Source organism: Meles meles, chromosome 14 (genome assembly GCF_922984935.1).
Source record: "Meles meles chromosome 14, mMelMel3.1 paternal haplotype, whole genome shotgun sequence".
Classification (NCBI taxonomy): domain Eukaryota; kingdom Metazoa; phylum Chordata; class Mammalia; order Carnivora; family Mustelidae; genus Meles; species Meles meles.
Genome location: NC_060079.1, coordinates 56,155,944 through 56,181,434, shown reverse-complemented (window position 1 = coordinate 56,181,434; position 25,491 = coordinate 56,155,944).

Sequence of the window (25,491 nt, the reverse complement as noted above, 5' to 3'; positions counted from 1 at the left end):
GGACATGCGCATCTGAATGTTTATAGCAGCAATGTCCACAGTAGCCAAACTGTGGAAAGAATCTAGATGTCAATCAACAGATGAATGGATAAAGAAGATGTGGTATAGGGGCACCTGGGTGGCTCAGTGGGTTAAAGCCTCTGCCTTTGGCTCAGGTCATGATCCCGGGTTCCTGGGATCAAGCCCCACATCAGGCTTTCTGCTCATCAGGGAGCCTGCTTCCTCCTCTCTCTCTGCCTGCCTCTCTGCCTACTTGTGATCTCTGTCTGTCAAATAAATAAACAAAATCTTTAAAAAAAAAAAAAGATGTGGTGTATATATACAATGGAATACTATGCAGCCATCAAAAGAAATGAAATCTTGCCATTTGCGATGATGTGGATGGAACTAGAGGGTGTTATGCTGAGTGAAATAAGTCAATAAGAGAAGGACAATTATCATATGATCTCCTTGATATGAAGAATTTGAGAGGGAACATGGGGGGTTTGGGAGGTAGGGAAGGAAAAAATGAAACAAGATGGGATCAGGAGGGAGACAAACCAGAAGAGACTCTCAATCTCACAAAACAAACTGAAGGTTGCTGGGGGAAGGGGGTAGGGAGAGAGTGGTTGGGTCATGGACATTGGGGAAGGTATGTGCTATGGTGAGTGCTGTGAAGTATGTAAACCTGGCAATTCACAGACCTGTACCCCTGGGGCTAATAATACATTATATGTTAATAAAAAATAAAAAATTTTTTAAAATAAAGTAAAATAGTGTGTAATGTGGTTCTTTATATATGAAATTATACTTACATCAAAAGATACTTAACATGATAGTAATCAAAAATTAATGTGGATTATTTCAGAGTACTGGATTTGAGATGGTTTTTTAAGATATATGAAAATATGTCCTTTTAAGCTTTGACTTTTTAAAAAATTTCATATATTATTTGTATATCAAGAGGGGAAAAATCAAGAAGATTTTTATTTTTTAATCTTAAGAGGCACAATAATTGGGAAAGAGGAGTATTTAGAGGTCTTAGTTTAGATAGAAAAGCCCCATCTATATCTGAGAGAACACTATTGCTGCCTAAACTTCATTTCACAGGCACAATGGCTTCCAACTTTCTCTCAGCCAAAATAGACAACAGTGAGCCAAGAGTGGATGTGTTTTTTATATCAGGTTTTTAAAAATTAATTTTAAAAAGCTGTATTCTCGTTACTCTCTCTTAATCATTTTTATAAATTTTCTGTGAATTCTTAAGTATTTCTTCACTTCTATGTTTTCAGCAAAAATTGGTAATTATATGTTAAAACTTTATTTAATTATATGTTAAAACTTTTAATGAGATTAAAATTTTCATTAGCATGCGCAAGATCAATATAACTGAAAAAAAACAAACAACTTTGGAAACCAAAAAAATTAATTCTCATTCATGGTGTCATATAGATGAATTTGTATTTAAAAAGATGAAATCTGGGGCGCCTGGGTGGCTCAGTGGGTTAAAGCCTCTGCCTTCGGCTCAGGTCATGGTCCCAGGGTCCTGGGATCGAGCCCCACATCGGGCTCTCTGCTCCGCAGGGAGCCTGCTTCCTCCTCTCTCTCTGCCTGCATCTCTGCCTAGTTGTGATTTCTCTCTGTCAAATAAATAAAATATTTTAAAAATAAATAAATAAAAAAATTAAAAAATAAAAAGATGAAATCTCTAAGTATATAAAAATAAACTAGTAATATACTTTTGAGAAATAATAATTAAAATACTAAAACCTTCTTAAGCCTATGCATATGGCAAAAATCAGCCTTTTAATTCAATAATATCCAGCTCCTGGCATAATACCAGGCATACAGTAAACATTTGAACAAGTGTTTGTTGACCCAATGAATAAAAGTTATCAGTAGGTGTTTAAAAATAACTGAAGATTATGAATAATCCTATTTTACATGACTTTGTTCAATGACTTTCAACATTTGCCAGAAAAAAATGATTATTTTTAAAATACTAAAAAAGAAAGACTTTCATTTCTAGCCAAGATGAAGTCAAAGCAGCCAATTTACTCTTCTGCCTCTTTAAACAACTGGAAAAGAATGGGGGAAAAATAAAATAACAGCTTTTCAGACATTGGACAATAGGCAGTAAGTATAGGACAGTGATCCTTAAAAAGAAGAGATACAAATGAAGTAAACCATATGATTGTACCAGATTACTGCCTGGGAGTGTCCCTCCCAGGATTTAGTGTAGACAAAGGGAATATAGATGGGATCCTGTGATCTTCCTGAGTGGAGATAGAATGGGGAGTCCGGGAAGGAGAAGTAGACTAGAATTCTCAGGGCTGAGTACCAAAGATGAGAAAGAAACAATGAAAGGGAGTGCCCAAGACCTATGGAGACTTGCCCCTGGTAGGGGAAAGAACCACTAAAAAGAAATAGGCAGAACAATCTTTGGAATAGTTTGTTTCCAGAAGCCAGAGTAGAAAACCTCATAACTTACGGAGTACAGGATAGAACACTCAGATACTGCCTTAGCAATGGGTAAAGAAAAAAAAATCAGCCCCAAGTTAAAGATGTCTCTGAACCTGCCAGACAAAGCTTAAAACCAACTCTTGAAAAGAGTAAGCTCTTTCCATGTAGCTTAATTGTGTCCCACATCAAGGTTTAAGAATATTAATACACACACATGCAGGTACACACACATGAATATCCTGTACCCATCAGGGTAAAAGCTAGAACATCTAAAATCTGATGAAAAAATGACAGGCAAGCAAAAAGGAAGGAATGTATGTCTCAGAACGAAGAGAAAAATCTATTAATTGAACCAGATCCAGAAATGTCACAGCTGAAAGAATTTGTAGACAATCATGAGAGTTATCATGAGTTATTAAAACTATATTTCATATGTTCCAGAGAGTAGAGGAAACCATCAGTAAGTTAAGGAGAAACATGGAACATATAAAAAGACATAAATTCAATTTCCAAAGAGAAAAAATACAACTTTTTAAATACAACATTTAAGGAGAAAGTATATAAAAATTATCTTAGGATTTCTTTGGTCACAAATCTGGAGGTTTCGCCATTTAAAGTGAAATGTTCTGAAAACAATTGAGCCTAAGTTTGTGTTATGAACAGATTTTCTCTTGTTTGTTCTCTGACTTTTATTGTACCACACACTAATGGACTAATGGCTTCCAAATCAAAATGATTTGTAAGAAAGTAGAATGAAAACATCAAATTACTATTTTCAAACTACGCCTCAGTAATGTAATAATAATTTGACTACATAAAACCTCTAACCCACACTTTTATAAAGAGATATTTCAGAACTATATTTTGTAAACCATTCATAATAGAGGTCTACACCTCTTATGGAACTCTTTAGAGAATCCTTTTTTCTTCTACTGACTGTATACAAAGTGGATCATCAGGAGAAAAACCCTGTTGTAGATACCAAACAGCTACAAACAAATTGTCTGCTAGTTGTAAAGAATGAGATTCAGTAACATTTTGTTTGTTTACTTACCGAAATACTTTTTGCCTCGCCAAATATATTTAATTACGTTTTAACCGGTTTGACTTCAAGTTCATGATCTCAACATTGAAGTTTTCTTTGCTAAAAAACATCACGTCTTCCAAAGTTCACATGTTGCTTTGATAACATAAGATAGCTCTGGAGGAATCTGCCCTAAAATGTAAGATCCTGAAGGACATTGAACTACTTTTTACTTTTTTTCTTTTTTAAGAATTTCAAATCTAATCCAAGATTCTTTCACTGAAATATGTCCAAGAGAAAAATAAATATCTATGCAAATTATTGAGTTATTTATGTTTTATAATAGGTACATTTATGGAACAACCTTTTGAAGAAAGAACTAATTTGATGTGTTTTGCCATCAACAATTGAACTTTAGGTATAATGGATGAGTTTGTCAGTTTTAGAACTGTTTCACATGGACAAAACAAAGATTTTCTTGGAATCTATAGCTAAATATAAATAACAAAGTGTTTACTTTCTTGTAAGACAATAATACAGGCCAAATAGAATTTGGTCTAAATTATTCAAAACGGGCACTATGAAAAATGAAATGGTTTTTGCTTCTTAAAGTGTTTTGTATATTAATGCTCTTATGGAAAAACCACATTAACTAATGATCACAAGATCAAAGAAATGGCTGATGACTGACTTTTATTTCACTCAGGCAAACTGCTTTCTTCAGATTTAATTATTCATCTGGATCATGCAAATGATCATAAAATAAACCTAACTAACCATAAAAATAAAATGTATACTACACTCAGCTTCTTCTTCAAAAAATTATAATTATTTTTATTTTAAAAAGTGTCTTATATTGATGAGGAATAACAATAACTCCAAAATAGTGGTGGTTCAACCACTCAAGTGTGTATTTTCTCACAAAAACGAAGACCAAGGTCAGGGAGTTGAGAACTGGTATGTCAACATTATGTAATCTCTGGGCATCCAGGATCTCCGTCTTTTCCACTCTACCATTTTTGGTGGATTGCTTCCAGACTTAGGGTTACTTCATGATCCAGAATAGATGCTAGAGTTCTAGCCGTCTCACTCACATGCCAGACAACAGAAAGAAGAATATAAGAAAGCAAAATTAGTTTCCTATAAGGTCCCTTTAAAGGGTCTTCTTGGAAGTCTCCTCCACCACACCTGCTCTTTCACATCTAAATTGAGTGGATGCAACAGTCCCAAACTGCCTGGAAATTATCATTTTTATTTGAAGTGGTCCTATGGTCTGCTAAAAATTGGCAGTCCGTTGGGAAGGAGAGATGGGGTATTACATTGGCAACTGGCACTCTCTCTCATGACTCTGCTGACAACTCATTAACTGAAAATAATTTGGAAGATTGAGGAAAGACAAGATTGAATTCTTGCTTCCCGATGTGAGAACATACTAACACACTCTAATGCAAAGGAGGAGGATGTTCTATCCTATTAAGCATGGAAGCAAGAGAAGTCACAGTGTCTGACATTGGTCTTTTCATAAATAGATTACACGGGCCCCAAAGATGGCATCAGAGATAAGAATTTTTATAGACTAGGATAGCTGGGATTCTCACAACACTGAGTAAATTAGGTGATAAGTCTTGGAATACAATTTTTAAGCAATTGACAGAAAAGAAGGCAGAATGAGACTGAGTAGGTTTTCAGTGGCCAACTCAGATTTAAACACACACACAAAAAGTATGCTCATGCCTTCTATCTGCTGTGATAAATCCTAGATCATCCCTGTTCAATCTAGGTGTTTGGGAAAGGAGTCGTCATTCAAAGTTTTCAGCTAGGGCACTTCCCTGGGCAATCTCCAAGGTAATTCCAGAGAGTTACAGCAGGGATAGCCCAAGCCACAGTAAGACTTGCCTGGAAAGATCACATGGACTGCAAGCCACCACCTGCTTTTAACACCCACATCTCTTAATCTCTGCAGCTGTCCTGACCACTGGAAGGAAATAGAGTAGTGTCTACACTCTAAAATTCTAAAAGAATTCCGAGGGCATCTGGGCAGCCCTGTCAGTTAAGCATGGACTCTTGATTTTGGCTCAGGTTATGGTCTCGTGAGATCAAGCCCTGTATGGGGCTCCCCACTCAGCAGGGAGTCTGGTTGAGATTTTCTCTCTTCTTCTCCCTTTGCCCCTCCTCCTGCTCATGTTCTCTCTCTCTCAAATAAAAACAAATCTTTAAAAGCCTTGGAATTCTGGCTGACAGAACTGGGCTCATGCCCATTCTCCATAATAAGCTAGTTGTCAAACTTTTGTACAGTTAGCCACTTTAAGCCTTGATATACTAATCTGTAAAGCAGGGATGATGGTATTAATAGTACCTACCTTGTGTTTTGAGGATTAAGATCTTGGAAGAGTGCTCTACACTTAATGAATGCTCAATAAATATTAGCTATGCTACACCTTGGAGTCACATTGGTGTATAGTGGTACCTCCTTACTAGCTAAAGAACTTAACCCTACTAAGTCTCAACTTCTTGAGTATCTAGCACCTAGCAGATGGGAAATAAAATGTGATGACTTTTGTGATGATTACCATATGTATTTTATTCTGAAATTTATATATCTAAATGCTTTGTCTTTCTTCTTGTGTATAGAGAAGTATCAATTGCAGCAGAATCCTTATGGAACCTCAAGAACTTTGCAATTTGTATTCTGTCTTGATTCCTCTGCTTTCCCTAGACTATCCAAAGATGAGCAATTGCTTTTTCTCAATATGCGTTCTGGAAATTCTCCTGCAAGTTATTTAACAGCCAGTGTATTTTGTTATAATATGCCAAAGAACTTATTTGATATATTTTCTCCCGTCTTTCTACTCTTCTCAAGTGATGATAAAATAAAATAAATTACTTAGAGAGCAGATATGCATTTGACTTAGTCATAAACCCATATAACATAAGGTCCCTGCCTTTTAGATATGACACAAACTTTTTCTTTAAATGATAATACAGAATTTTGAAACAACTCTGGATGTGTAAGCTTATGATTTGATACCATTAGAATGGACAAAACTCATTGTATTTAAGCTCCATTCCCAAAAGAGATTATCTTTTAATCTGCCAAATCTTAAAGACTCCAGACTTTTGGATTCCAGAAATGAGCTCATTGAACTAAATATTTGGAAAGGGGGCAAATGCATTTTCCCAAAAAGGAAATAAATTTACCATAGGAAAATCAGCCGGGGAGGGAGAGAGACTACCCTTGGAACAAGCATGGTTGGATTTATACACAGTCCAATAGCAGATGATGTATTTCATACATTGTGGTAGTCAGAAATGTACAGTAAGGCCAGTAATCTGTACATAAGAGTGTTAAGCAACTGTTTTCAGGAAGTAGGTTATCTGGATGAGTGTTGTTAGTTATTGACTCTCTTGCTTTTATTTTTCACGTGGGCAAAATGGCAGGTGTTTCAAGACCAGTGGCATGTTTTCATGGCAAAAATCCAGATATTAGGGAATTATTTGAATTATCTTGCAGATAAGTTATAAATCCAAAACTTGAATTATTTCAATACCAATGAGAGTCTACTCTATTTAGGATTGGAGTTTCAAGGTAAGATCGTTTCCTATTCACTAAGTAGAAAATCAGTAGCCTCCGGGTGACAGCTGATATTTCATAGTAGTGCTGTTTTCTTACTATAATTTTAGGTTATCTTGACATTAGAAGATATTGTTCTCATAGCTCCAATTTCAAAAAGATATACACATGCTAGAATTATTTGGATGCAAATCATACTTAGTTCCAATAGATCTCTTCAATCCTATTCAGGATATAAGCACTGCAAATGGAACACAGTAACTTGGAAACATAGCAGTTTTGGGTTTCAAATCTCAACGCTACCACTAATTATGAGTTTCTTCTATGCCCCACCCAACTGCTTCTTTCCTTTCCCCAAAGAAACTTTTCATCAAGCATAGATGATGACCAGAAGCAGGTATTTAAGAACAATCTTCTCATAGTGTATGTGTATGTGTGTGTATAATTTTTCTAAGAAAAATGTTCACCATTATAATCCTTTATCAAATAGACTGATGAACCAAAAAAGCATTTACACAAATAAATATGACATCTTTGGTATAGTAGAAAGAACAATGGATCTAAGTTAAGAAAATTGGAGTTCAAAATGTGCTTCTAACTCTCACAGGATTGTGACCTTGGGCTCATCTCTCAGTTCCAGTTCTTTGTTCATAATTATTTAAATCACTAAATTCCCAATATGTTCCAACAATGATGCTAGACTTAGTTGTGCAGAAGAGAGGTACAGGGACAAATTTCCTGTTCCTTTGCTTACAAGCACAAAGACAAGAAAGACAAGGAGTGGATGAGGAGTAGGCAGGAGATTGGAGAATGGGTCTAGTGTCCATGTGTGCTTAGAGACTAAATGAGGGATTCAGATTTCATGCCAAGTGTGATGAAAAGCCACTCAAGTGCCCTGAGTGGAAAGTATTCTTAAAGAATCACTTTGGAGGGGCTCTGGGTGCCTCAATAATTAAGCATCTGCCTTCTGCTCCAGTCATGATCCCAGGGTCCTGGGATCCAGTCCCATGTTGGGCTCCCTGCTTGGCGTGGAGACTGTTTCTCCCTCTACCCCATCTTTATCTCTCTCATTCTCTCTATCTCTTTCAGACAAATCAATAAAATCTTCAAGAAAAAAAAAAGAATTACTTTGGGTACTGTGTGAAGAATGGATTTTGGGGCCCACAGTGGAGACAAGGAGATAGGGATTATAAAATAAAACATGCAGAAATGCAGTGCATACTTCATGTAAATCCTTAAGTTTGTTAGAGATGAGAGTGAAGAATAAATTGAAGCAAAGAATGATTTCTTTGTCAATGAACTTGGCTGTTATCAAATACTTGTTTCTATTGTTTTATCACACTGTCCCAGGACCTTTCTATTCTTGGATTTCAGCTACTTAGCCAACGAAGGTATTAAATACCTCCTAAAGACTGATCTTAAAATCCTGGCAGTGTTCAGGCCCTGTCCCTACGAGATGACTCTGAACAGTTTTCCTAAATGAATATAGTCCCTGAAAATTCTGCATTCTCCTCCTCACTGGGCTTGATCTTCTGACCAGTCAAAACTTGCATCCCCAACACCCAAATGCAACATATAACAGAACCTGAAAGAATTAGCTTTGATAAGACAAAAGATTGTAAAGATTTTTGCTTATTCAGGCAACAGAGTCTTGATTCCATTTTCCAGTTTGGGTTCATGTTATCCAGGTTGATTAAAAAACCCCAAGGGAGATTCTTTTAGAAATTATTAATTTGGGGGACACCTGGGTGGCTCCGTTGGTTCAGCATCTGCCTTCAGCTCAGGTCACAATCCCAGGGTTCTGGGATGGAGCGTCATGTTGGGCTTCCTGCTCATCAGGGAGTCTGCTTCTCCCTCTGCCTTTTGCTCTGTTTGCTTGTGCTCTCGTTCTCTCACTCTCTGTGTCAAAAAAATAAATAAAATCTTTTTTTAAAAAAAGAAATTGTTCACTATGTTTGTATCTTTAGGGAAAATACCCAGTAGTGCAATTGCTGGGTCATAGGGTAGTTCTATTTTCAACATTTTGAGGAACGTTTATAGCAGCAATGTCTATAATAACCAAACTATGGAAAGAACCTAGATGTCCATCAACAGATGAATGGATAAAGAAGATGTGGTATATATACACAATGGAATACTATGCAGCCATCAAAAGAAATGAAATCATGCCATTTGCGACGACGTGGATGGAACTAGAGCGTATCATGCTTAGTGAAATAAGTCAATCGGAGAAAGACAACTATCATATGATCTCCCTGATATGAGGACATGGAGAAGCAACATGGGGGGGTAGGGGGATAGGAGAAGAATAAATGAAACAAGATGGGATTGGGAGGGAGACAAACCATAAATGACTCTTAATCTCACAAAACAAACTGGGGGTTGCTGGGGGGAGGTGGGATTGGGAGAGGGGGATGGGACTATGGACATTGGGGAGGGTAAGTGCTATCGTGAGTGCTGTGAAGTGTGTAAACCTGGTGATTCACAGACCTGTACCCCTGGGGATAAAAATACATTATATGTTTATTTAAAAAAAAAAATTGGAAGGGGAGGCGAACCTTAAGAGACTGTGGACTCTGAAAAACAACCTGAGGGTTTTGAAGGGTCAGGGGTGGGAGGTTGGGGGAACAGGTGGTGGGTAATGGGGAGGGCATGTTTTGCATGGAGCACTGGGTGTTGTGCAAAAAGAATGAATACTGTTACGCTGAAAAAATAAATAAAATGGATAAAATGGAAAAAAAAGAAAAGAAATTGTTAATTTTAATTTCATAGGAAATGCCAAAATAGCTTTTCTCTTACTTAAAAATAAAACCTAAAATATGAACAATTAAACTAAGTCCCTTTGACTACCACCTCCAGTCTTAGTTTCTCTTCTAGGTTAACCACAAATAACAATTTTGGTTAGACATATAAATATGAGATTCATCCTGGATTTATATTTTAGAGATGAAGTATAAAGCTATGAAAATAGATAAAATCTAGGAAGAGGATTTAGAGAAAAATCAGAAGAGGGCCTTGGACCTACCTTTCAGGAAGTCCAGGGTTTGGAGGCTAGAGAAAGGAGAACATGTTACAAAGGACCCTGAGAGTATCCCCCAGGGAAACAGAAGTTCAAGTCAGAGATTCTTGGAGTCACTCATCATGTAAAATGGGTAATCTAAAATATGGATAGGCATTCCTGGAGCATCTAGGCAAGAGGGCTAAATAATAATTAACTCATGTGTGGACACTGATAAGCATTCCTTTTAGTTCACAATGAATGTATTTTAGAAAGGCATATAGATTACACATCATGAAACAGCATAATTTTGGAATCAGACAGACCCATGACTGTCAATCTTGGTCAAGTTCCTTGATATCATGAAGCTCTAGTTTTACTGTGTGTTAAATGGACTAATCACCTTCATAGGGATATTTTAGAGATGGATTGTAAGACATGTGAATCCCTGGCAGGTGTTTTCTTTGTTTTCTTCTCTCCATTAGGAAGAAGATACGAAGTGGCAAGAGGATTACCCCTCTATATACTGGAAAGAGTAGCTCTGCAGATCCATGTTCGAGCTGGTTTGATTTTTAATGATTTTGTTCACCTATAAATGAGCTTTAGAGAGCTTACAATGTCTACCACTAGTAGATGTCTTCTAAAATCTTGAATTCACATCTGAATTTTCCTGGACTCTTAGGCCACTTGGATATTGCCTTGTAGACATCCAACTCAATATTCAGCTCTAGCAGTGTTTTCTACTCCTTATTCTTTCAACAATTGCTTTTCTCAGTAATTTCCTCATGCATTAGTAGATTTCTAGGGCATAGATGTTGCTTTTAGGGGTAATTTAATCTTCCATCACTTTGATTTACTTCACAACTCAGGGTTTCAAGATATTTTTACTTGGACTTAATCTTGTAGAATATTTTGACACTATGAAACACTGAAGAGTATATTGTACCAAACAATGTTGTCCTCAGTATAGAGACCAAACTGATTAATTAATGTTTCTTTCCCATTTCTAGCTTCTGTCATATCTGACAGTATGGAATCCCTGCATAGAATAGTCCTTTATATGAAGGAATGAATATATTATCTAATTCTTTATTTTCATTTAGAACCACAATATAGCTCCTGATTAAACCACACACTGAGGTTAGAAAACAGATGAAAAAATCCTTCAATATCTGGGATAGTCTTTTGATTAAAAGGTAGAATTCGAAATTAATGAAGTCTATACATTTTGGAATTATCTGAGTCTTTCTTGTGTAGACAATAAAAACACAGAACAAGAACATTTGTTCTTCCTCTCCTAAGTTGTATTTATTTTTCATCAATACCTTTCACCCACTATAAAATCAGATCTAAAATCTGTAAATCATGTGGGTCTTTTGTCTCAATATATAAGTCCGACTTGCTCCACTAGGTAAGTAAATGAGTTGTCTACTGTTTTATCATTATCAGGATTTAATTATACCCAGCTCTTTATATCTTCAAAGATATTTATCATTATTAATTACAATGATATAATTAGAAATATTTGAATAAATATATTTAAACTTTCTCAGAGTCTGTTCCCAGCATGTACACAGGCGTGGTTGGTAGCTGACAGTCTAAGAAAGACATTTATCTAGCTCAAATGACTAAACAGACATTTAAAAATGACTGTAGTGACAAAGTCTAATATTAAGGCCAAATTTGAAGACAAAGGAGCCTAATAAAACAACAAAAATCCATCATAATAACAGAGTTTGATAAGAACCACTCCCTGCAGGTTCAAAATGAATTACAAAATTTGCACCCAATTAGTGAGTAAAGGAAAAATATGTTGTAGCAAGGGCCTATCAGTTGCCTCCAGCCTCTGAGGCTGGCTTTTCCCACTATGTCAACCCTGATTTCCTGAGGAAACACATCCAATGTTAACTGCCCTATTGCTATCTGGCTCTGTCAGAAGGTGGGCGGCCTTGCAAAATTTCAGATGTTCCTAATATAATTGATATCTGTGTACCAATTACACTGAGACTTGCCATCTGTTAGAACATTTATATCTTGGTATATAAATTCAGTAATTGTCTAGTAACTTCCATTCAGAAATTGATGGCTCCCCTTCAATTCACTTACACCAAAAGCAATACTACGTAGTACTAAAGCCAGAAGTCTGGGAAAATTCCCACTGTCCTTAAAAGTATTCTGGCCTACACTTAAGCCTGAAACTTCTTACCTCCCAATAAAGCTTGCCCTGTTCCTAACTTCTTTTCTGTGCTCCTTGGAAGCATAATGCCATGTTTATATTTCCCACCCTTTCCCAGCCCAGAAATCATCCCAGAAATATTAAGGAGATAAGCATACCTATAAAAGTTCTTAAGCTACTCTTAAATTTAGAATAAACAATGGACTATTTATTTGTCTTATCTGAGACTGGGTGTTCCCTTCAGTTCATTAGAGAAGGCTGGGGCAGAGGAAATTTACACAAGGTACCCTGGGCCTCTCAAATCTCCTAGGAAGTGGACATTCAGGGTACCAGCCCCTCCGACCTCAGCCACTATGGCCACATTCTAAACACAATGTATTGTTTCAGATAGTAAAACTCTCCCTCTGCTTGCTGAAATAATATTTATTTATTTATTTATTTATTTATTTATTTATTTATTGGTAACTGAAACAAGACACACTATGTAGATTTAAAACTACTACAACATTCAGGTATGAAAATAAATAGTGGCCACCCAAATAGAACAAGCCAAGGTTATTTATTCAGAGCTTGCTGTAGCAAGGGAGTCAACCACATCTACTGGGTTTGGCAGAGACTCAAAAAGTAGGCAGGGGAGTGGGAAAATTTTATGGTGAGGGAAAAAAAAGGAGGGCTTCAGGTATATTCTCATTTCAAGTTTTTAGAATGGGGAAGTTGGAAGTGAGCTAACTAGAAGCAAGGTATCCCATTGATTAGTTTGGGGTTTATCTTTGCCCTTTTCTTGTTGGCCTTGAGTTGAAAACAGTGACAAAAATTAGAGACATCAGAAATTATTGAGCAAGCCCTGACTGTTTGGGGCCAATTACTGCAGAGGTTGTGGTTTGCTTACTGAGCTGGTTACAGTAGAAGTTGTGGGTCAGAGCTCTATTCTAAGTAGTCCAGCCATTGTCTGTTTATATATTGTGTCTCCCAGCTTTCTTTTGTTCACTTTTAAATCATTTTTAAATGAAATAATATGCAGGGAACCCTCAAAAAGAGCAGAATCAAACTAAAATTTGTCTCTGGATATTAACTCTGGAAACATTTATATATTAATGAGAAGTCTCAGTTTTCTGGCCCCAAAGAAGAAATTATCTCCCCCCCCCAAGGAAGAGATTATCTTAAAACAAGTTTCCTCAAAGTAGCCTCAAAATTTTCCATTGAGGAAGATTTTTTTATTATAAGCTAGAAAAAAAGCTGTCCAAATGATATCTGTTCAGATTGATCCAGTTTCAAAATAGGATGATAGGTCCACTTTTCCACCAAATATTATTGAAAAACCCAAAGCAAGGCCTCTAGAATCAAAGGACAGAAGAGTGAGAAGATGAGACAAACAAATACTTAAAGGTGTCTGTGAGCTGGTGAACAATATGAATGCAGAAAGTGCCTCATTAAGTTAACCCAGCAAGACTTAGGATGATTGGATATGAAGATGAGGAGGAAACAGGATTTGAGGATGACTCCCATGTCTCTGATTTGGAAGAAGTACATGTAGATGATGTAGACCCAGTACATAATGAGACTATTAGATGAGGTTGGGCATGCATGAGAGGAAACATTCAGAGAGTATAATCAGGAAGAAGAAAGGGGAGAAAAACCCAAAGAAAACTCTAATGCTTCAGGAGAGAGAACTAGAGATACAGATTTTGGAGTCATTCATTCAACACATTAGTTTTGAATGGGGAATTTAAATATATTAAACAACTAACTAATTGTAGCTATAATAAGCACCATAATGAAGCTAAGAGCATCTCACAGAGGAAACAACTATTTTGGAGGATCAGGAAATGCAGGAGTGATATATAAACAATAAATAGTATGTGTATGAGTGGAGATTAGCAGATCTCTGGGACAGAGATCATTGCTGACAGAAGGAATAGTGTATACAAAGGCACTAAGACAGGAAGAGAAAGTATATTCAGAGACCTGAAAGGAAACTGATGTGGCTCAAGCAGAGGACATGGAGATTGAGCAGCTCCAGATATGACTAATGAGGTAGACAGACATTAGATCATACAGGCCTGTGGCCTATGTTTAGAATTTTAGAATATTGTCTAATATTATCTAATATTATCTAAATATGAACAGAAGGCATTAAAGCAGAAGAATTACATTAACAGATTTGCATTTTTAAAAGATCATTTTGGGGGCGCCTGGGTGGCTCAGTGGGGTAAAAGATCATTTTGTGCACAATGAAGGGAGAATATTTAAGGAGTGCAAAAGCAGATGTAAGGCGCCAGAATGGAGGCTATTAAAAGTAGACTAGATGAGAAGTAACAGTAACTTGAACCAGCATAATAGTCATAGACATAAAAAGAAGTAGGTCAATTTGAGAAATAACTAGAAGAAAGATTGGGAGCCTCGGTGACTGGTTGAATGTGGAGACCAAGAAAGGGAAGATGTCCAAGATAATTCCCAACTACCAGCTTGTGCAATTGAATAGATAGCAGACTCACTCCCTGAGATAAGGGATAATGGGGGAGAGCCAGATGTGGAGAGGGAATTATGAGCTTGGCTTTAGAGATGCATAGGATGCCCATGCGATAAGCAAGGAGTCCGTTGGCTGTATGAATCCGGAGTTCAGAGAAGAGTTAGAGTCAACAGATAAAGCAGAGAATTGTAAAATGATTGAGGCTCTGGTTGTGGTTGAGATTAACTAGGAAATTAAAAACTAGATAATAGGCCTAGGATAAAACTCTGGAAAATAGCAACTATTTAAGGCCAGGTAGCAACGAATGAACAGGCAAAAGCAAGAAAGAGGAAAAAAAAACAAAAAGATGTGAGGTCATGACAGACAAAGGATCAGAGTATTTCAGTAACAAGGGTGTGGTGAACAGTGTCAGTACACCTGCAGGATCACATAAGAGGAAGGAGGGAAAACAGCACTGGCTTTGATGACATGCATGTCATTAGTGATCTCTCAAGAAGTGTTTCTGGTGCAGCAGCAGTGGTAAAAGCCAAACCAGAGTAGGTTCAACAGTGAGTAGAAGTTGAGAAAATAGAGATAAGAAGCATCAACAATACTTTTAGTATTGACTGTTATGACTTAATTGGCTCCAAATTATGGCTTTGGTCAAAAATGTCTTTGTGTGCCTAAAACCTGGCAGAGTATATGGAGTATGTTGACTAAATTTAAAAAAAAAATTATTGGATGAATCCACCAAGTCGAGCAAACCTGCAAAGGCTGAGTTCTGGCAGGCGATCTTGAAGTTAGTTGGGATGAAGCTTTTGGGAACATGTCATAAAGTACTAATACAATATGATATAAAATGTGCAACAACAATTTTGCACTATTCATTCACTTATTTATCAAAGATTATCAAGACCCATTTTATGCTAGCCACTGTGCTAGAAACTGGGAAAATATGAGTAAGCAAAATACAAGTGAATTATATCCAAATATTTCTTAATGAGAAGGTCTCCCTTCCATCTGTGTCTAGAGAGTTTCTATGACTTGGTTAGTCAACCAAGATCAGGAAAGGTGATAACATGTGAAATATCCATATGATATCTTTTTCTCTTATTAAACATTTACAATGTGTAGACATAAATCCAATGACCACTCAGTCAAGTTGTGTTGAGTTGGATTTCTACTGTTGTTTATTCAATGAAATTACTCCAACAGTGTGACCATCTGGATCTTAGAAGTCAGGTCATTTTTTTGTTCTTCTTCCTCAGCTCCCACCAGTTCAAGGGCATGCAATTATTTTCGTTTTTCTGGTTTGCTATATTGTGAGTATAGGAACGTGTGGTGTTAAATTTACTAGGTAAAATTAAGGGAGGAGGGAGTCCAAGCATCAAAAAATCTGGTGAGACTAGAAAATTTTACAGAAGTGAAGACTGCATTCTGCAGTTATAAGGCAGCCTGATATTTGGGAGATGATATCTAACTTTAAAAGTGGGGTTATAGTTTTTATTTCTCTCCGATATAATGATGTGACATTGGACAAGACACTTCAGCTTCCTGGGCCTTGATTTGCTCATCTCTATAGACAAGAATAAGAAGGGATTATTATGAAAGTCCATAGTATTACCCTAGGCAAGGTCTGACTAAAGTGCCTTGACTATCTCCGTTCTATAGGCCTGAGAGTTACCCTATGGATCACTGTTCTTCCTCGAGGCAATCCTAATTTATGCATGTTCCCAAGCAGGGTGCTGGTGGGTAATAAGATTTCTCCCTGGGATCCCCATGGGTAAGGTGTTGGCCATATTGTTATTGTTCTTTCCCCACCCTGGATGGTTCTCATAGTATGCCTTCTTCCTCCACTCCTCACTTAGAAATAAACGAGAAATGAGAACATGTGTAAACACGTGGCAATAACTTTGCCTGAGACTGATGATGTTCCTATTCCACTCTACAAAAAAAGTCTCTCTCAAGTCAGTCTTTTGAGTTCCTTTACCTGCCACTGACTTTTTCTACCTAAATTTCTCATATAGCTTCATTTTTATGCCATCTCCAAATTCAAGCTTGCTGACTCAGATGAACAACAACCTGGCTTCTACAGGCTTAACCATATGATCCATCCAGATGTCCCAAAAGTCTTACATACACACACATTCCTTCTAATTCCATTCCCAATGACATACATATTTTATACTCCTTAATTCATAGTGAATCAGGACCTGATCCTTAACGTAAGGAGAGGAGGATTATTTCTTTATCCCTTAGCCTGTCATGTGACTCTGTCCTCCTCTTACTCCCAGATGGCCTTGTAAATATCTCCTTCATAGCACATGCCATTATGTCTCACTCCCCTAATATTTTATCATAGGCTCTCTGTCTTATTCGTATGAGTTTCATCACTGAACATAATAATTGCCTTGTTGAATAAGTGACAGAATGGATGGATATATACGTAAGTATTCCTGACAAGGGCTTTTAAGAAAATTTATATAACTGAACTGTTACTGTAAATTTATATCTATATGTGAATGATAAGTGGGACCATCAGGCAACTTGAAATTTAGAACAAGACTGCTTTGAAACTTTTCATTCAGGTTCAAGGGAAAGCGAGGTACTAGGAGCTAAGAGAAAGGGACAGACTGCTATAAGAACAACATAAACTCCAGCCTAGCTCTCTATACAATGGCAAAGCGGGTTCCTTCAGTCACGACCTCAGCTCCTCCACTGCAGAATAATCTCAGAATAACAGAGTAGGAGTGCCAGTTCATATATGCTAAACAAAGCAGTGGAAAGAAGGTAAGCAAACATTTATTGTCCACTTAGGCCAACCTTTATTTTTTTTTTTATAAAAACACACTGAAAAAAAAAAACACACACACTGAGAGGTAAAATTAACTAATACCATTATTTTATGTGCAAAGCTAAAGAAAGGTACACACCACTGGCTTTCCAAGGTGCTAACCATATCCTAACCCCTTCCAGGATTTTACACTTTGAACTGTGTAGGAGATGGGCATAATACATAGCTATGATATTTTTTTTCCAACTTTGACGCTAAAGCTACAGAAATAAAAGGAGGTTATCTTTTTACACAGGGAGTGATATGGCTTGGAATCTTTAAAATAGTTTTAAATGTACCAAATGCTTTTAGAGTTCGCACACTAAGAACTGTTAACTGATGCCAATTTACTTCTTAATTTCATTATTTATCCATAAAAATCTTTTGTAGTAGTTTTTCTTCACCTAGAAAGTATTTATGAAGATATAAATTGCAACGCTTGATGGATGTCAACAAACACTTAAATGTTCTTGCCATTGGTTTTAGCATCAGTTACCCAGAGTTCACGCCATAAAGAAGAGGACGTCATGAAAACAACATGCAAGGGATCAGAGTCCCACTGTGGAGATGCTGGCCGCCTAGCTCTCCTGACCCACTTTCCAGCAAAACAAGCGAAACCGGTGAAGTATATTTTAAAAATAAAACAAGGGGTGCTTGCTTGGGTGGCACAGTTGGGGAAGGGTCTGACTCTTGGTTTCAATTCAGTTCCCATCCTGATCTCAAGGGTATGAGACTGAGCCTGCGTCTACCTCTGCACTCAGGGCAGACCCTACCTGAGATTCTCTCTCTCCCCCTGCACCTCTTGTGCATTCTTTCTCTCTCTCTCTCTCTCTCTCTCTCTATATATATATATAAAATAAATAAATCTTTAAAAAATAAAAAATGCAAACAAAACAGCAAAAACTTAAAATCTCTGGAAATTGTCCTAATGGCATAGAACAAATAAAAAACCCAAAAAATTTAATTGGAGAAAACTTACCAAAACTCAGTAAAAGCAGTGAGAGTCATGGGCATGGGGGACATGGCCCCTCTCTCCCTCTCCACCCTCAGTTCAGCCTGACATAGCGCCAACCCAGGTGAATGTAACCAAGATTATGGGGTTCTCCTCCCCTCAGCTTCCCGTCCAGGGTTATTGTATCTTATTGGAAGAGGCAGATCATCAACATTTCTCCTCCCCTCTGACTCTAACTTGAAGAGGATATATTCCAGGGGTGCGTGAGAGAGAGACTGGAGACCATTCTCCTCCAGTCAGCCCTGAAGCAAAGTATAGAAGTTCTACTCCAGGAGTGGTTGGCCAGAAGGGGCTCCCTGCTGCTCGGACATCAGTTCAATCACTGGACAGAAGATCCACACCAGGACAGTGAGGCCCAAAGACCAGAGGACCAGACACTAACTGCTCCAGCCAGCCCCAGGGTAGGATTGAGAAATTTTTCCCAGATGGAGAGATAGTCTCTAAGAAAAGAGACCTTGGAAGCTCTCCCCAAAGGAACTGCCTTTATTTTAGTGCATGAAGTTCAATCTCCAGGATATTCCTGAAAGCAATATGTCCTCTTAATGAGGAGCAAAAAGCATAAACATAGAAGAGCTGACTCACTAGAGACAAAACAGAGAAAGAGATAGCAAGAAGGATCCTCCTGAGGTCAGAATAATGACTAAGACTCCTCAAAACCTACTCCTGACTGAATTTCACAGGTTTAGACTACAGAGCAACTTATGTCCCATGGCATCATCAAAAGCAGTTGGTAATTAGTGGAGCCTAACAGGTGGGTATAAGATCCAATGAGGCAGCCGGTTTAAAAGAGAGATCAGGAAAGACTTCAAAGAGATCCCTGCTAACCCTAACTGTGTGCAGGCCTTAGGCAATGCCCTCTTAGACACCAAAGGTTTCACACTCAGAGGGGAAAAAGATTTCACTGAAATAGACTAGCATATTGCTAAACAAACAAATAAGCAAATAGCAACAAAAAACAACTCTGGGGGAAAGAAGGGGAGTCATTAGTACTTTCCTAGAGCTGAGGAGGATAAGAAGATGGGGGAGGTGATGGAGCAGGAGTGGGAAGCTTCTTTTCAAGGCAACGCAAATGTTCTAAAATGGATTGTGATCACGGGTACATAAACTGTGAATATACTAAAAGCCCCACGGTATGTGGGCTGTATGGTATGTGAATTATATTTCAATAAAGATGCTTTTAAGAAATTCAGAAGTACTTTTTCAGTATAAAAAAGTCTACCCTCAAATGTCCTCAAGTGTGTTTAGATTGCCAAGCACAAGAGACTTTTTTCAGCATTTTTTTCAGCCAAATCAAAAATTATAAACTTGTCTGGATTTAGTCAAGCAGTTTGGCAGGGGACCCTTGGGAGTGGGTTCTGGGCTGATGTTCAGCCAGCATTTCCAGTGACCAGTAGTGATGACGTCAGAGAGACACATCGTTTGCCATGTTTGTTACTGGCTGAAATAAACACTCTTCTCTGGGGGGGCATGCACTGGACATGTGAAATCTTCCCAAGTCAGCTGTGTTATGAACTCTGAAACCTGTGTATCTTTATCACTAATCTCACAGTGACCTTATGCCTGTGAGCATGAGACCAGTAAGGAAAATGAAAGATTTTAGGTAAATGAATTAGAAAGATCATTTCACCACCATGTCCGTCTACTGGTTTAAAAAGCGGGCAGTTTCCTGGCAATGTCTGTGTTTGGATTACAGTTTTTTGAATATGTTAGTTAGAAGTCTTCTTCAACTCTCATTGATTTGCTTCTTCAGAATGGAAACCTCTCATCTGGCTGGTAGCTTTTACATGGCTGAGTCAAATGGCCTTGGTGAAGTTCACACTAACTTGATTGCATGGCTTTTATAGTCGGTCCCTGTTACTTATTTAGTCTTAGTGGAGGAAAGCTGTTTTTCTGCAAAAAAGGTAATATTCTTTGACTATCAGTGTGGTACATGGGGAATATTTAGGAGGAAATGTTATCAATGTAGACAGCAAAATCAGTAACGGTCATTAAGATGGCACTTACTCCATCAACTCGTATCCTTAATTTAACGTGTGCAGGCATAGTGCTGGATCTCGAGGACATGGCAGTGATTACACTGGACATGGTGCCCACATTCAGGACATGCACCATCCAGTGACATGAAACTGTAAGAGCTAGGAAAGCATTATCCTTATATATTTCTTTCAAATTCTCAAAACACTCACAATTTCCCACTTGCAAAATAAACTTGTGATATTAGAAGTCATTGGTAAGAGGTTGCCATTTTTAAAAGAATTCCGGGAATACAGAAGTTTCAGAGTAATGTATAAATCACAGGAAGGGAAATAGGGAAAAAAATGTAAGTGGGATAAGAGGAGGCAAACCTGTATCTTACTGACCAGATAATAAGGTTAATCGTTTATGGACATTTCATTACATTGCATTTTTAAATCCAGTTCTTGTGAAAAATCAGAAGTCAAATCTCCAAACTATCAAAAACAGGAGGGGAAAAAAAAACCCCAAAAGAATCTCCACACCATTATTTTTTTTTTAAAGATTTTATTTATTTATTTGACAGACAGAGATCACAAGTAGGCAGAGAGGCAGGCAGAGGGAGAGAGAGAAGCAGGCTCCCCACTGAGCAGAGAGCCCGATGCGGGGCTCAATCCCAGAACCCTGAGATCATGACCTGAGCTGAAGGCAGAGGCTTTAACCCACTGAGCCACCCAGGTGCCCCATCTCCACACTGTTCTTAAGAGTTCAAGTGGCAGAATACTCCCATCCCTCCCCTGGCTCCCTCACTCATTAGACTCCACCTTCTAGGACTAACTCTACAGCTCTCCAGGCTCTAGGAATGTCACACTGGGTTCCCTTGGAGTCTGTTGACTCTAGGCTCTGCCTCATCACCTGGACACTTCAATTTGTTTAAACATTTGTTTAAAGACTTGTTTCCAAACATCTCTTTTTTTATTTTTTATTTATTTATTTTTTTTTAAGATTTTATGTGTTTGACAGAGAGATCACAAGTAGGCAGAGAGGCAGACAGAGAGAGAGGAAGAAGCAGGCTCCCCACGGAGCAGAGAGCCTGACATGGGGCTCGGTCCCAGGACTCTGAGACCATGACCTGAGCCTGAGCCGAAGGCAGAGGTTTAACCCACTGAGCCACCCAGGCGCCCCAACATCTCTTTTTTTAATACTTAAAGAAATGTTGTCTTCCATTTTAAATCTATGTAATACTTTCACTTTATTTTTAAATAAATTTACATAGTAGTGAGAAGCATACATAAACTCAGCCCATATTAATGTGGCCATATTAAGGACTTATCTATCAATTCTTACTCTATTGAGTGTTTTCTTTTATTTTTAAAGCACAATAGATATTAAATTTTGTCAAATGCCTTTCTTGCATCTCTGAGAAACAGACATGACCATCGAGGTTTTTAAAATTTTAACTCAGCAACCTTAGATTTTATTAATGGATTTTCTAATATTTAACTATTCTTTAATTCCTAGAGTAAATCTTACTTGGACAAGATGTACAGTTTGTTAACGCGTTGCTGAATTCTATTTGCTAGTAAGTGATCAAAGATATTTATGTAGATATTAATCAGAGAGATTGGTCTATACTTTTCTTTTTTGATGGGATCTATCAAGTTTGGAGGAAAAAATCTTTTATTCATTTGCATAAAATAAGCATTTTTATCTGTTTTCCCCTGCACTGGAATAATTAAAGAGCATTGACGTGACAGGATTTCTAAAGCTTACTTTGGAGGATGAATCAAGTCTTTTATGACACCATCAAGGTCTGATGCTTTTTAATTACTTTCTCTTTTATTCTATGGCAACTGGTGTCTTTAGGTTTCTCTTGGCTGGGGTCGTTAAGTCAAAGTATTTTCTAAAATTATCCATTTTATTTAATTTTAAAAGAAATTTTCCCAGAGTTTTTTTTTTTAATTAGTTAATCATATTATAAACACATTGAACATGAACACAAATCTTACTCTTGATATTTCAGTAAGACCACCAGGTCTATCTCTGCATAGCTACTATTTTTTTTAATTGTAGGTTTTATATTCTTAGCTTTAATATACTCCACTTTAAATTTTACTAAGTTATGTATAGCTAAATTGCTTATAAACTTCTCATTAGCTGGTAAGTTGCCACCTTACAGGTGGATATGTATTTGATTTCTAAACATTTTTATTGCAAAGAAATCCTACAAAATACCTGCTAGATTTCTTCCATCTTTTTCAGTGAAGTATACTTTGGCAGATGAAGCAAGAAAAGATAGGTAGCCAAGCAAATTAGGCATATCTCTTTTCAAAATCCAATTTGCATTGAAAAATTGCTTTTAAGACCTAAATAAGTCTAGATAACACCCATAGAGTGTATTATGTTAGTCTTTCCTCCTTTATGATTTCTGTTTGAACCTTCATCATTTTTTGTCTTCCATCTGAAAATGACCTCCCTTTGTCTACTAGGAAAGATTCCCCACATTTCCAATTTAAAGTCTCTCTCACTCTTTGTCTCTCTCCTCTGTATACCTTGTTTGGAAAGCTTTGTTTTCTCAAAATTGCTATTAAATATTAAAGTGACATTTTTTCCATTCATGCTGTCAGTGTTTCCAGACTGTAGAACAAAAAAAAAAAAACGAATCCACTAGGATTTGTAGCTATCTTTTAGGAAAGCTTATGACAGTACATTTCCATTTCATTTTTTTAAAAAATGTTCCTTTATATTTTGAGGACTCTAGGTCCAGGGATTCTAGGCTGGGAATTAACATAGTAAAGCACCCCTTTCCAAGTCATCCTAACAAAAGGAACACAGAAACTTCAAGAAGCAGTTTCTAGATAACATGGAAATAGCATACTTCATTATGTAAATAGATTTTCCCTCAACTGGCTTGCATTATGATCAGGCATCTGCTAATTATGCCAGAGGGCAAGACTACAAAGGCCAATTTACATTCTGTTTATGATGTCCTTGATTTGTTTCTGAGAACCAAAACAAGATAAAGGGTTACAGATGATTTAATTAAGGACAGTCACTGCCTTGTCTTCCCCTGGTGGGTTTCAGGGTCTGTGCCTCTGTTTGCCCCACAGCAAGGTCCTGGCACCCTGGGGAAAACTGGTGAGCACAGACTCAGGGGCTGGATTTCTTTCTTAGCCCCTGATTGACACTGTGCTCAATACACTGAAATAAAATGAAACCAGCTGGTGGACTTCTGATTAATTGCCTCCTCATTGTGCTCTGTTCACTTCTTTAGCTATGTTTAAATAACTACTTTTCTAAAAGAACATTCTTAGGGATATATGGGTGTTGTGTTTGGTTAAGTGTCCATCTCTTTTTTTGGCTCAGGTTATGATCTCAGGGTCAGGATCTCAGGGTCGTGAGATCAAGCCCTACATGGAGCCTGTGTTGGGCTCTACGCTCAATGAAGAGTCTGCTTGAGATTCTCTCTCCCTCTGCCCCTCCTACTTCTGTTCTCTCTCTTTCCAAAATAAGTAAATCTTTTTAAAAGTAAAATACATTTTTAGTGAGATTATTTTCTTTGCATATCCTAAGTTCTGTCTCACATCATGCACATACTTACCTACAGCCTTAGTTAAAATTCAATTGTCAAGAGACAGTGGGACACAGTGGATTGCATCCTATAGCAGGAGCCATGGGATCTGGACTCTGCTTCCAAATTTGGGTCTAACTGGCTAAGTGGCCTTGAGCAATCTCTTCTGCTTCATTCCCATATTTGAAAAATAGGATTAACAATGGATATTTCACAAGAATATTGCAATTAATAGTGTATAAAAATATTCATAAAAACTAAGAAGCCACATAAGAAGGTAAAAATCCAATTATCTTTGGAGCTCTTATTTAAAGTTTATAAAGTGCCAGTCAGCTTAAGTATATTTTAAGTATATTAAACTTTGAATATTTACAACTCCTTGAAATAAGTACTATTATCATTTATGGATGGGGAAATGAAACATGGAGAGGTTAAGTAACTTGTTAAAGGTCACGACGCAGTGATTTGGTTATAGAGCCTGTGTTTTGACTGTGATGCTATATTCCCTCTTAAGTAGTACCTTGAGCAAGCGGACCCTCAAAAAAGAGAAAGGAGGCATACCTGGGTGGCTCAGATGGTTAAGCTTCTGCCTTTGGCTTGGGTCATAATCTTGGAGTCCTCTGATCAAGCCCCATGTTGGCTCCTTGCTCAAGGGGAAACTGTATTTCCCCCTGCCTCTCTCCCACTCACTCATGTGCTCTCTCTCTCTTTCTCTCAAATGAATAAATAAAATCTTCAATTTTTTTTAAAGATTTTATTTATTTATTTGACAGAGAGAGAGAGAGATCACAAGTAGGCAGAGAAGCAGATAGAGACTCGAGAGAGAGAGAAGCAGGCTCCCCGCCAAGTGGAGAGCCCGATGCGGAGCTCGATCCCAGGACCCTGAGATCATGACCTGAGCCGAAGGCAGAGGCTGTAACCCACTGAGCCACCCAGGTACCCCCAAATTTTTTTTAAAGGAGAAAGCAAATTACTGAAAATGGTAAATTATATATAGTTAAAGATACTTATTAAGAAGATTTTAGTACTGTTCTTTGATATATCCAGCATCTTCGTCTATTATAAGCCAACAAACTTCCTAATTAACAGAATCTAAATCTTAATAATTATTTCATGTTCATTTTCAAAAGTATTTATGAATATCAGGCATCTATGGATTTTTAATGGATTTTTTGTTGTTGTTGCTGTCTCCTAAGTACTCATTTACTTAGGACAAACAAAAATTTTATGCCAGTGGTTATAAATGTTGATAAATTTTTAGTCTTTATTTATTAGGAAGCTATTCATTTGTTATCTGAGTTATCGCATGTCTAATGTTAAAATCTTTATTTTTGAGTTACCAAATTTATTTTGAAACCTTTCCCATTTAAGCAGAACAACACATTGATTTTCATCTGTTCCCAATTTATTTATTTTTTAAGGATTTTATTTACTCGTTTGAGAGAAAGAGAAGCAGAGAGAG